The sequence below is a fragment of the Petromyzon marinus genome, chromosome 46, assembly GCF_048934315.1.
Source record: "Petromyzon marinus isolate PM22_M1 ecotype Great Lakes invasive population chromosome 46, UKy_Petmar_22M1.pri1.0, whole genome shotgun sequence".
Classification (NCBI taxonomy): domain Eukaryota; kingdom Metazoa; phylum Chordata; class Hyperoartia; order Petromyzontiformes; family Petromyzontidae; genus Petromyzon; species Petromyzon marinus.
This window is the reverse complement of record NC_133712.1, coordinates 4249174-4263422: the sequence shown is the minus strand read 5'-3', so window position 1 is coordinate 4263422 and position 14249 is coordinate 4249174. Positions and strand designations below refer to the sequence as shown.

The 14249-nt window shown below is 45.8% G+C and overlaps 2 long non-coding RNA genes across 2 annotated transcripts; both read left to right on the top strand.

Annotated features, from left to right (window-relative positions):
* The first annotated feature begins 800 nt into the window (after positions 1-800).
* On the top strand, positions 801-5069 carry LOC142930978 (uncharacterized). The gene is made up of 2 exons (XR_012946973.1): positions 801-1080; positions 2026-5069. It is a non-coding gene; the product is annotated as an uncharacterized LOC142930978 (long non-coding RNA).
* Positions 5070-10745: 5676 nt separating this feature from the next.
* Positions 10746-13662, top strand: LOC142930953 (uncharacterized). The gene is made up of 4 exons (XR_012946950.1): positions 10746-11190; positions 11676-11848; positions 12242-12606; positions 13258-13662. It is a non-coding gene; the product is annotated as an uncharacterized LOC142930953 (long non-coding RNA).
* The last annotated feature ends 587 nt before the right edge of the window (positions 13663-14249 follow it).

The following is a 14249-nucleotide window of genomic DNA, read 5'->3' as shown; positions in this document are numbered from 1 at the left end:
TCGAGGAAGTGATTGAAAATAAAAAAGTTCGCTTGTGCATCTGTTCATGTGCTTGTGCTTGCAGTATCTACCATCCAGTGACGGGAAATCTCTGCCATTTCAAGAAAAGAAATTGGATCCTAACTCAAAAGTGTTTGAGTTAACACGTGATTGTTGTGTGCTAACATCTTGCTCACATCTCCATCATCATTATCTCCATCATTCCATTTCACAAACCACTTGTGCGGATGGGTGCTGAGTGAGCAATTTTAGTGGTTTGGTGATTAATGTGGTTATCTGAGTGCATGTTTGAGCAGATGAGTGGGTGAATGAATGGTTGAGTGAGTGCTTGGGTAGGTGAGAGAGTGTAGTTGAGCGCATGAGTGGTTGGATTGTTGAACGAGTACCTGAGTGGCTGAGTAAGTGAATGAGTGTTTAAGTAGTTGACTGAGTGAGTGATGAGAACCCGTTGAGTGCTATCTCATCCGTCTCTGTAGATCTGTAGTCGCTGGAAACTGATGAAAGCGCCAGAGAAACCAAAGAAGAGCTCGGCACAGCCTGCAAAAGCCAAACACGGTGAAGGCACACACACACCATGAACACAGAGACATGCACTAATCCAGCAGTCGCAAACACTTGCACGTGCATGTGCACACACACACACATGCAGACACGTACAGAAGTCGAGGCGTTGCTCACAAACACACGACAAAAAAATCGTTTCACCTTTAACAGACTTGGGGCAAGTGCTGTTAGCAAGCATCTCTGAAGATCCAGGATTACACGAGGGGTGGGTAGTCAACACCAGGCTCGGCTGCCTTTGTTTCCCCAGCACTGATGATTACACATCGTGCCCGGTACTCATTTAAGGCTCCGTCGACCTCGGGGAGGCCCAGGACTTGATAAAATATTTGCCATTGCTGTTGATCGGAAGCGGGAATTGAAATCAGGTCACTGGGTTTGCAGTGCATTAACCAGCACACTACTGCACGCACGCGCCATGAGTGACGGATCCCCGTGTCTGCAGCGGAGAAGAAGATGAAGGTGGAGCGCCCTCAAGAGGAGCCGGTCGCCGTATCGACTGTGCGAGAGCAGAAACAGGTGCGCCCCGCTCACTCGCGCTCCGCTGTTTCCACGGCCAATGGGGGAACTGGGAACCTAGATTTAAAGCTTTCGTGACTGCAAGGATCCATACTCTTTGGTTCTATTCGGTAAAGTCACGTAGGTAAAAAATAAAACAAATCACGACGTTTCGGCCGCTTGTGTTGTGGCCGAAACGTCGTGATTTTTGTTATTTTATTTTTTACCTACGTGACTTTACCGAATAGAACCAAAGAGTATGAACTGGGAACCTGTTGCAGGACCTGCACCCCCGGGCCTTGCGTTTGTGACTGGGCTTCGTGGGACCCGGCCCCTCCTGGTGCCCTTAAGTCCCCACCCACCCACCCCCTCCCCACTCACTGCTGCCCTTTCCCATTCCATCTGAACACCAGCCTGTGTTGGGGTAAGACATTGCTTACAAAATTGCATACGAATTCAGATACGTTATTCTTGTGAACATTCTGCATGTGTTTGAGCGAATTACTTCGTGGCGTGCAAATTTTGGCCATCAATAAAGTAGGCATCGGTGCGCATCACAGCGGAATGGGAATGGTACATGGGCATAGAGCAATAAAAATGTAAAAAGAAACCCGTCGCGAACTCGGCGGCTTACACCGACTGAGCAAAATAAATTGCAACCGCATGAAAAAAAGTGCACAGGGAATCGCATAAGAAAGGTAAGGAGTAAATAATAATGAAATAAACTGTTTTTTCTTTCCCTGGTGCGGTGGTGATAACTCGACGAGGGTTAACGAATCGGTACCCTATCCTGTGACTCGTGACTTGATGCTGGTAGCATCGTGGGGATAACATTGGGGGAAAAGACAAAAATCCGACACAAACCAGAATACCTCCCCACTGCCGCTCTCCCCTCCCCACCCCCTCCCACTGTGTTGCCTTCATTCTCTCTCGTTCGGCCTCTCCCTTACCCCTTTCCATGGGCAGGGTGCCACACGTAGAGAGGCACCGGGGGCAGCCGAGGTCACGGAGGTCGGAGGGAAAAGGCAGCGTGCGGACTCGGACTCATCGCCAGCGCCACCACTCGTGCCAGATGACTTCACCCCCCACGAGTACACGGAGACCGACGCTCACATCTTCACAGGTACACACACATCTTCACAATTACATACGTGCACATCCACATCTTCACAGGTACACAGACACGCGCACATGTACATCATCATGGGAAAAACGCACATCTTCACAGGTAAGGTCAATAACACAACCATCACCCCTACAACTAAAGTATTATCTCCACTACTTTTAACACCATCACCGCTACCATGATCACTGTCATAACCACCATATTCATCACCATCACCGTTACCGTCACCATCAACACCATTACCATCATCTCTGTAACCAGTGTTGCCTTCACCTTTAACGTCATTAACACCATCATTAATGCCGTCACCACCATCATAACCACATTCATTGGTACCACTGTCAACATCATCTTCATTTCCACCACCATTACCACGATACACGTCGTGTAGTGCATTGCGCATTGTGTTAAATCTTTGTGCTCCGCGTGCTTTTTGTGTCGTGTGCATGGTGTCTGTTGTGCGCATAAACGCGCATTGTGTGTGGTGTGTGTTTGATGTTGAGTACACATTTGCTTGTATCCGTTGTGTGTTTGTGCAGCATAAGTTGTGCGGGCGGGGGCAAGGTGGTCGTACAGTCTTCAGAGGATCGGCACGGGGCATGACGTACATGCAGGGACACAGTGGCCGGTAGAAGATCCCTCTCCCATCACCTATGTCGCCCTACGTGCATTCACGTGTCTTTTGTGTCCGCGTCGGACCTTGCATATCTAAATGTTTACCCCACGTGTCCTTGTGTGTCCCTGTGGGTCGCCGCATGTCTAAATGTGTACGCACATGTCTCTGTAATGTCCCACCTTCTCTCGGTTAGTTCCCCGCATGTCCCCATGTCCCTCCGTGTCACTACGCATGCTGCGTCTTCCTTTAGATCATAGATCACGGTTCCGTGCATTTTCACGTGTGTTCCTGTGTATACGTATGCCTTTGTGTCTGCACATGCATCTGCTTGCCTTTGTGTGTCTCAGTGTCAACGGTGTCAACAGTGTTGCTTTGTGTCAGTGGTACTTCGTGTCTGCTTGTGTCTTCACGTGCCCCCCTGTAGCATTGTTACCGTGCGTGTCGGTGTGTCACCGATGCGTTATAGCACATGTCATCACACAGGGTTCTCCCACTGGCACATCTGGCCCGTGAAGGCTTTTGTAGTGGCCTGCCGAGGTATAAATACAGGTTTCCCTCACTTTATGCGGTGGATACGTTCCAAAAAAAAGGGCACACAAAGTAAAACCGCACAAGACAGCGTCCTGCCGAGTAGTATATACGTACACATGCAATGTTGTGTCACATCTGACCGCAAAGTGGCATATAGAGTGAGTTCAAAAGACATGTAGCGAATTTTGTGGAGAAATAGGTAAGTCGCATATACGTGAAATCGCACAAACCAAACCTGAATCAACTGTGGAAACCTGTAGATACAGGTTAGTGAGATGAAAAGTGATATACAAGAGATAGGGATGAGAGTTGGAGACAAACTATGGTGATTAGCTGTCACATAGCTGACATTATGACGTAAATAAGTCATGTGACGTAACATGTACGCGTGGCACGTGATATTACATCGCTAACTTTTTGTAGCCCGCCAGATAATATTTCTGAAGAACCATTCGTTTTCATGTGCCTCTGTGCCAAGCACATGTCTGCATATCTCCATGTGGGTGATTTTGTGTTCCATAATCTCAAAATGCACCTAGCCTGGCACAGCTGCTACGGTCACATCACTCAATGGCGGCTGTTCTCTTAATTTATTCACTGGTCACTATCTGTGTCCTCAAATCCTGATGCTTGCATTTCCATGTGTGTGTGTCCCTCCACATCTTAAAAATAATAATATTCTGCATGTATTTAGCATCTTGCATGAAAATTCCATCTATAAACGTGGCAGAATTTGTAACACATGCAGTTTTCGCGTGGAGGCATGAGAATACACAGACAAGCGGGGTAAATAGCCAGAACCAGTGCCAACAATTGCTCAAGCTCTGTGGTCCTATATTGAGCGGCCGGCATGTGGGTCGGGAGTGTTCCATTTTTCATCCCAGTGCGACCCGCGGTTGCTCACTTCTCCGTGATGCAGGGGAGGCTTCCGGCAGGCGTGGCCGAAAAAATGAAGATGTAAAGAGAGGCGGTGAGAGTCCTGGAGGGGAGTGAACTGGCATTGGTGCAGGGCGGACAACAAACGTCTCCCATTGATACGAGGCGACATCAACAACAAACGCAATTAACAGCAACATCCAGGATCAACTGGCGAATTCGAACAACACGCAGTTAACAGCAACACCGAGTCAACTGGAGTATCTAACAATACATGGGAGTTGATAGCGACATCTGTTCGGCCAGTAAATTCTAACAACACAGTTCACAGCAACTCCTAAAGTCTACCAGAGTACAAATAAGACGCGTAGTTTATACCAACTGCTCGAGTCACACAGGGTCTCCTGTAACTGCGACGTTAACAACACACGGATACAAGTACCCTGTGTGGCCAGTAACACCCAGACTCAACGGCAACACCCCAAAACACACCCAGTGTCACCAACATCATCTCACATTATCATTAACAGCTGATAATACCAGCTACAGCTAGCTACATTCAGCATCACCAGCAAAATGAGTGATAAACCAGCTTTAATACTTTCCATCAAATAATGAGAAACTCATGTCCTGCGCGTGTAAATAATAAGTTTTCACACGTGCAATGCCCATGCACTCTAACAGAATCACATGAACATAGATGTTAGCACTCACATGTGCACACATAAGCGCAAGCTTTTTTGATAACCCTGCACCCCCTGCATTACCAGTTTAATGACTTGTTCCCACATGGATGTTGTGGTGCTGACAAGTAGACCGCAAAGAAATGATGTAAAAATAAATTTGGTTTCACGTTTTTAAGCCTTCTCTCCTGCAGGAGGGACTTTGTCAAACGTGTCTTTTGTCGCTGTGTGTGTAGGTGTTTAAGGTGGGGAGTGGTAATGAATGTTGAACTTTTTTCTTCATGCTTTTGGAGTCCCTGACTGCTCACAATCATTATGCTGATGATCTAGTGATTGCTGTTCACTTAGAAGAAGTTGGAAGCGCTGCTGCTAGACCTGGAGCGTGCTATAAACTTACCATCAGCCCCACCAAAACTAAGCACCTGGCTGGGTATTTTGTGCCATCAAACACTCCACCCCCTCAACTCCCGATTGGTGATGGGGCAGTTGTCGAGAGAGTGGAGAGTTTTCCATACCTGGGCAGTGTGCTTATGACCAGCTCCGATTTGATACCAAAGTCTCACTCCGAATCAGTCGAGTGGCATCTGTTCATCGGCTGGGTAAAGCTGTGTGGAAGCTTCCTGGTCTGTTGCTCCACATGAAGCCTCGGGTATTCACGGCCACCGTCATGCCCTGTATTCTTGCGGAAAAGCGGACCCCCCCCCCAATGGAACATCTTCGCCAGTAAGACACATTCAGGCTGGCATGCCTACGATCCATCCTGGGTTTAGCCAGGCTGGATTGTGTGAGGACCTCACAAATCCTTGAAAGAGCTCGACAAAGTTAATCGGTGAGCTCCGGCAGGCAAGGCTGCGTTGGCTGGGTTATAGAGCCTGCATGTACAGCCACCGCATGCCTAAATAGCTTTTGTTTAGCCAGATAGAGGGGGCCAAATGGACGTGGCAGGGGCTCGAGAAGAGATGTAATCATGTGGTACAAGAGGATGTAGAGCTAAGTGTGCTTTCCGATGACTGGTACCAGCGGTGTCAAGATCGGCCTCTGTGGAGGAGGCTTGTGAAGGACGCTACTGGGTAGTTGGAGGCAGTTGCCCTTCAGCATGAACGGAGGGCTATGGAGCGACGCTCACCAACCCGAGCAAGCGCCAGGTGGCTAAACATAGTAGGTGGGCACAGTTGGGTGCACAGGTGGTGCATCGGCCAGTCGCCTCACTTTAAAGTGCACTTCGCCTGGCATAATCACCGTGGTGATGTCACCGCCACGGAGTGACGAATGGAGGTTGTTGTTGAACTTATTTCGCACCGTCTGCATTCAACCGTGCTAATTGGAGATGCGGGGGAAGGACAAACTAAACACAATTTTTTTTATAAGTTAGTTTTTAATCTAGATTTAAAAGTGCATATCACCAGTGGTTTCCTAATATCGTAAAGAAAGCATTTCAGACGGCCGAATAGGACTCGAAATGTCATTCTATTGTTTATTTTCTTTTCTTTCTACGTGACTTTACCGAAAGAACCAAAGAGTCATTCCTGCAGTCACGAAAGCTTCAAATCAAGTTTGGATCGTAATTAGGTTACAAAATTAAGGTATGGAAAAGTTGAACAAGATACAGGGGTGTCTATCGATGTGTAAAGAATGAACGATTCGTTGATTGGGTTTGACGTTTAGGCTCACCAGGTGAGAAGAGCGCAAGACCTGGGTCACCAACATGACAAAAGCGATAGAGTGAAAACATGTACATGTACAACGGTGCAGAAAATAGAAATTATAGCAAAAACAGCCAAACAAAAACGAACACGAAACAAAACTCAACACACTCGCCATTAACACCGCTGAAAAGGAAAACGGATAGTCTGCGAAATGGCCCTTCTTCATATCGCATATAATTTCGATCAATTATCGCTGGTATAACTCTAACACAATAATAAAAACATTCGCAAAAAAGTTATATTATCATTACATATTTTTAAAATATAACTGACGCTGTTAGCAGGGATATACATATTAATAGCTATATTTCATAATCTTAGCTCTTTCGGTAAAGTCACGTTGAAGGGAAACAATAAAATAATAAAATATATAAAAAACAATAAAAATTCTCACGTTTCGACCATAACACAAAAGCTATATTTCAGTTCACACTGCATTCACTGAATTAAATACATTAAAATCGATGTTCAGAAATGTTTCACTCCGTGTATATATTTACAAATGTACAGAGTTGGGGAAATATATTTATACAGAACGCGGGCGTCTATGTACAGAAGCCGTGACAGTGGGAGAGACATAGGGGCGGGGCCGTGTTGGGAGAGTGGCGTGGGAGGGCGGGGCCACAGTTTGGAGGGGGCGTGGCTACGCCGGAAGGGGGAGGGGCTGGGCAGCGTAGCGTCATTACGTGGGCGGGGCGACTTCACTTCTACGCGATTGGGCTCCCACGACGGCCGCGAGCAGCAGAATCGCGTCTCCAAACTTCAAGATATTTTTGTTTTTCTCAACGCAAGGTAAGAATCTATTTTATACTGGTAGGAACGAAGTTGTAAACTGAGTGTACCAGCCTGCAATAGATTCATGTGTCCGTCCGTGTAATACAGAATAATTATCTGCTGTTGCGTTTTTATATAGGCACGGGGGGGGGGGGGGAGTTTGGCTGTTGCGTTAGGCACGGGGGGGGGGGGAGTTTGCCTGTAGGGTTAGGCACGGGGGGGGGGGTTTGCCTGTAGGGTTAGGCACGGGGGGGGGGGGGGGTTTGCCTGTAGGGGTTAGGCACGGGGGGGGGGGGAGTTTGCCTGTAGGGGTTAGGCACGGGGGGGGGGGAGTTTGGCTGTAGGGGTTAGGCACGGGGGGGGGGGGGGGGAGGAGGAGTTTGGCTGTAGAGGTTCACAGGGGAGAGGGGGAGGGTTTGTGGTGTGCATGGACGGGTGGGGCTGGAGAAATTAGCAAGTAAATTGACTTGCAGTAATCGGACAACAAGACACACGGGTGGGTGAGTGAAAATCATAGCAGTTAAAATATAACGTAGTTGATCACATCCTTCCAATGATTGCTCAATCTGAATCCATCTTCTCTGATTTTCACTCACCCACCCGTGTGTCTTGTTGTCCGATGACTACAAGTCAATTTACTTGCTAATTTCTACAGCCCTACACGTCCATGCACACCACAAACCCTCCCCCTCTCTACAGCCAAACTCCTCCTCCCCGTGCCTATATAAAACCACAACAGCAGATAATTTTTCTCACCTGAAGACGGCCGCTTGTGTTGCGACCGAAACGTCGTGATTTCTTTCATTATTTTTTTTTACTATCTACATGACTTTTACCGAAAGAACCAGAGAGTATGGATTCCTGCAGTAACGAAAGCTTCAAATCAAAGATATCAGAATCTTTATTTATGCTGGAGAAATCCGGTGAGCTATGAAGCTCTTTTTCCTGTCTGTACTGCATACCTATGCCTGTGATTTAGCTTTATCACGTGTGTATCACACCTACATAGGTGATGCAGAGAGATGAAATTAGGACACAAACAAGACAAAGACATGTAGGGATATGATATGAGATACGGACAAAATTAAGTCGTACAATTAGATAAAACTAGATACAAATAAGATTTAGAGGTGTAAGGAGTTGTAGCCAAGAGACATAGTATGAATGAGATATATAGGCAAGAAATAACTATAAAAGAGAGTTCACAAAATATCCAAACTTAAGATACCTATTTAGCGATATGAGAGGAGTAGATAAGGGAGAGAAATGTTGTGAACTTGCTGAATGTATGCAAGCAGGAAATAAAGGCTATCATCAAACATGATCAATTCATTGGTGGATGAAGGCCTGATAAGCCTTTACCATCTCCCACAAGTCCTTTGATGCAACAATCCATCTAGTATCTAAAAACGAGCTGATTTCATTGCTCCATCTCCACGGATGTACTCCTCTTGGGTGTATTTAATGTTCACCCAGAAGTGAAAATGTTACACCACAGGTGGTAGTTTGGCAGCAAGTCGTGTGTGATGTGGTCGAGTGTGGCGACTCCCACCTCTATCAATACGTCTCATTAGGGGGAAAGAGCAGATAGACTACTCTATAGAGATCCTTCTCGTGGAGGCCCTTTCACCATAAGCTGTATGAGCAAGCAATTGCAGGGCTGTACTTACTTACATTTGAAGAGACTGGGTGCAACAATTGTCCAGCACCGTTTGAGCGACTGAAAAAGTCGAACCTATTTAATGAACCCAAGGGGCATGCCGGGTTGAGTTAACCCCATGTGGATTTTTTTATTGAAACTAATTTCAATTTAAAGAGTAATGAGGAGTTAGGAAACTACTGTCAAAACGGCCACTTGTACTGATTGCTTGCACTCTTCTGCACCACTCCCTCTTGACCAGATGGCGACAAATCTCCTCAACAATCGCTATGCGGTTTTGGAAAAACTGGGTGAAGGAACATTTGGCCAGGTGTTCAGATGCTGGGACCACAGGAACCACAAGGAGATGGCCCTCAAGATGATTGACTCCACATTAAGGTGAGAGACCAAGTCATGATTGTGCATCACAATCTTCACTGAAAAGTTTTCCTGCAACACAAACTCACGTGTGCCTACCTCGACATGAAGCATTCTATTTTAATGATGATCCTATTTTCGACATTCTCAAAAGTGTTTGTATTTCTTCACGCAGCGTCACGGACGCGGAAGGATATAACGAGGCTGGCTTCCTCAAGATGTTGAGACACGAAAGCATCATCCGGCTTGAGGAAAACTTCGTCGTGGGAGATTACCATTATCTCGTGTTGGACTACATCAAGTAAGAACACTAAGTCCATTACAAGCGTGACACTTACAGGATGTGTAAAACTACAAGCTTGGCAGCTGCTTCATCTCGATCAGTGCTCAATCCTTAGCTATGCTACACTGCATTGTTAAGAAGCAGATGCATTAACCATTTCGTAACCAGTTTGCAAAAAAGAAAACAACTATCTGCAGTCAGCACGTATTCCATGCATTGTTACACCTCGAATGTCTTACCTCACCTTTAGTGTTCTAGGACTTGCCGTGCATGTGTGGATGTGCTGGTGCCTTTGTGCTTGATGCTGTGTTTAATTAACCATCCTGCACTCTGTGTTGTGCGTTTTCCGTTGTCAGCGCGGGCAGCCTCTTAGACGTGGTGAAATCGAACGGAGCATTTACTCTGTCCTCCGTCAAGAGATACGCCCGATCCCTGATGGAAGTGCTGGCCTTCCTGAAGAAGAACGGCGTAGTCCATGGGGACCTCAAGCTGGTAAGGGTTTATCATTACATTTCTTTTAGAGGAATTAAGCAGGTCTAAGGGACGCTGCCATGGTGTCATGGGTAGCACACTAGACTTTAAACCCAGAGGGAATCAATTCAATTTGATCTCCCGGCTTGGCAATTGCAACAGTGGACAGGTTCTGAAATCCCAACTCTCCAACCACCCACCCACCCACCACCTCTATACACCCAGAAGTATAAATAAGTACAACACAGTTCATCACAACGTCACAAGTGGTGGCGTAAAGTGTGGGTACTCCGACCACTTTTGAGACATTTGGCTGTGTATACGAGTATCCCAAAACCATTTAAGTAGCTCTCTCGACCTACTCAATGATGGAGGCCTTTCTGGAAGTAGAGGGGTGAGCAAATAATTGCAGGCCTGCACCTTTACGGTGATCTTTTAAACATATCGAGCAGTGTATGCGCCTCATGCACCTGTAGCTCTTTGCCACGTGGTGGCCAGTTGAATTCCCATCACAGCTGCCTCATACAGAAGAGCTCTTATCCGTGATCATATTACCTATGACTCCCATTATCCATGGCAGCTGTAGAGTCCACAGAAACACCAATTATCCGTGACCCTATTTTCATTCTTGTACGTAATTATTCAGGTTTTTCTTTTTTTACCATCCTGAATTGCGGAACAACTCGGTTCGCGCCGATGAGAAGAGTCGCCATGTCAATTCTTCCCATTATAAGTGTTTTGTTTTCATGACCAACTTCAGTACAAGATGTTGTATTGGATCATCTTTACGATAATTTTTGATCCCCCTGCTTCCGACTCGAGAAATAATTCATTTACACTTATAACGTTAGATGTACAGTGCACAAAATGAACGCCATTCTTCCATACAGACAGGAATCATCTTAATGGACTCTCATTTGGTTAAATACAATACAAATAATGCATCCGTTTTCTTAATTTTTTCAGGAAAACATCTTGGTGAAAGATCACCACACGGCAGCCATCCGATTGGCCGACTTCGGAGGAAGTTTTTTTGAATCTGAATTTCGTAAGTTACACTTTATATACATTTATACACATCATCGCATTTCTAAATATTCCTACAGATCCTGTTATCTGGAATAATTTTGTGTTTTATATATCGTCGTTCATGCAAATTGTGTGAACGATGCTGATGTGAAATTAATATAGCAGATATCACAAGAGCTCACGCAGTGATGCCTGTGCATGGTAGCTCCACACGAGGTATTAAGGGAATGCTCACAACTCCTTAGAACCTCCAATTCACAACCGTGCATTGGGAATGTCCACTTCCGTGTAAAATCACGTCCTGTCATATTTTGTTTGTTGCGGTTGCACCCGACTTAAGAGCCGCATGGCTCACAGGGCTATACCTAATAAATGAAAACTTGAAACTTGAAAACTATCACATATCATGCAGGACAGGGTGCGAACACATTGGGGATTCTTTTAGTGAAACTATGACTCCTACAGGCCACCTAAGCAATATTGTATTTTTTTATTTTTCTCCAGCCGGTTATTCCTTTGGGACGCACGGATACAACGCTCCCGAAGTCTTGCTGGGCCAGCCGTTTGGAACATCAATTGACATGTGGGCTGCCGGGTGCATACTAGCTGAGATATCTGTCGGCAAACGACTGATGTCAATAAGCAGCAAGATTCAGGCGATCGCTGGCCTCACAAAGGTAACATTAATTGTATAATTTTGTATATTTATTAGCGAAAGATTGTGGGTTCAAATCTGGTTGGGGTTTATTCAGCCCTACAGTGTTGATAAAATGAGTACTACTTTTTAGGGAAGTCGACATTGGTTGTCATAGAGATATATTCACCTGTGACGTATGAATGGAGTTTTACCACTGACTCAGGGCTGCAGCCAGGCTATGATCACTGCCTCAATGCTCATTTGACTTTGAGTACAAATTCAATTTTAAACAGCTTCATATTACGTGAAATCAAGTGATTACTCAATAATGAATAATTCAATCAATAGGATACACACCATGTATGTAAGTACGTACAGAAAACGCCTCTTAACTCGCCAGTGACATAAGAGCAAATGTATCGTTTATTTTCAGATTGTGGGAACACCACCCTTTGAGATGCTGCACGCTGCACCAGACGGTCCTCGGTATTTCAGTGAGTACTGCAAATTTTAATTTTAATATGCGATTAGGTGTTATAACATCACTCGTCTGGCTGCACAATGACGTGAAAGTTGGGTTGTTTCCCCACGTCCTTCACAGCCTTCGTTGTACATCACAGCCTTGTGCACATTAATAATATTTTAATGCATGACATCGTTTGCGATTGTACCCACTGCAGACTTCTTTGGGCAACTGACCAAGGAATGTCTGCAGGAGACCCCTAAGTGTTGCCGACTCAAGAAGTTTCTGAAAACGAGAGACCCATTGTTCCTGGACTTCATCAGCTCCATCCTATGGTGAGTGTCCCACTCTTTAAGTTTCCCTCAACTGTAACAAAATTCCAGTCAATTTCTATATCACAAGGGAATATGCATCCCCTTTGCAATGTACAGCTATCTTGCATATCTCTGCAGAAGAAACTAGGTAAAGAATGAAAGGGCAAATGCAGTACTGTATCCTCATTTAACGCGCTAGTAGATGTTCTGTATTAAGAAAAAATGCATTTAGTGAGGAATTACCGTTTACACATTACAGAGATAAACAAATAAAAACCATGCACATTTGCACATTTTCACTATAAAATTAGCTTGCAGTCATCCCATGGCGAGAAAAAAAACTGTGATGAGGGTACGCCACCACGTACTATATCATTATATTATTCCGCGCATATACCTAGAATTCCTATACTGCTCAGCCATGCAGCTGAATAAAGTTGTTTGTCATGAACCGCTCAGAAAGCCCGTTCCCGAATGGAAGAACTTTACTTTAGCGATAACACGTTGTGTACGCACACTTTGAGCGTGGACTTACCATACCTATATTCACATACCTGCAAACCCTTAGATACTTTATCAAGTGGATGTAAGTTTATTGTATCACTATAATGTGTCATTTGGGTATGTATATTTTGCTGATCTTCTCATCGGTACTTGTCTCTTTGTTTTCAGCTGGAACCCAAATGACCGTCTAACTCTGAAAAGTGCTCTCAAGCACCCATGGATGAGTGCAGCTCCAGCTCCACCACCTGGACTTCACCAGGCACCAGCATGCAAGATCAACTCCCATCTGGCTCCTGCAACCAAGACCTTCCCTATTCTGGACCCCTACAACATCCCTTCCAAGACAATGGACCCCTACCAATTATGCTGGCTGGATTCGGACCCCAACAACTTCTTCATCCCGGCTCCAGCACCTTGCCACCTTCCCTCAATTCCACAACTTACTTCTCCTGGCCAAATTCCAGTCGAATCAGTTTGCTGCAGCTCTTCCGGAGTGGCAATTCCCATTTTGGCCACTAAGGTGTCCACTGCCACTTTCCTTCCATCTCCAGCCGCCGTTGCAGTCCCCTTAATTGAGCCAAGGACTGACGCCTTCCTGGCTTCTGCTTCTGTTGCATTAAGCGCCGGAACCATTTTGGATGTGGAGATGCCTACAGCCACTAGCTCAACATCCACCACAAAATGCAGCATTCAGGTGGAAGATGTGAACACTGCTGTGTCTTCGACAGCATCAATTGCTGACCCCCTCCCAGAGTCGGAGACCAGAATTGATGCGGACATCAAGCCTCTGGATATTGAGGAATTTCATATTTCAATTGAGGCAGTCGATGAGGCGACCCAAAATGGAGCCGAGACGAGCATGGGCTCCATATTGTCTCTGCCTATAAACGCAGACGACACTGTTAACCCTCTCCTGGAGTCCGAGAGCACGGTTAAGGCAGACTCTAAGCCTCACGATGCTGAACAAATGAAAGCCATGGTACAGAGTGACATGGACAGTGCAGAAAAAATTATTGAGGTCCCCAAATCCCAATCACCAACCATCCGCAAGAGATTGCATCGGTTCGGACGCGCTCTTATTAAGTTCGTCTGTTGTTGTGGGGGAAGTGGTGAGGGGGATTAAATGTTTTAATATTGTCAAATATATGGGCAGCCCTCGA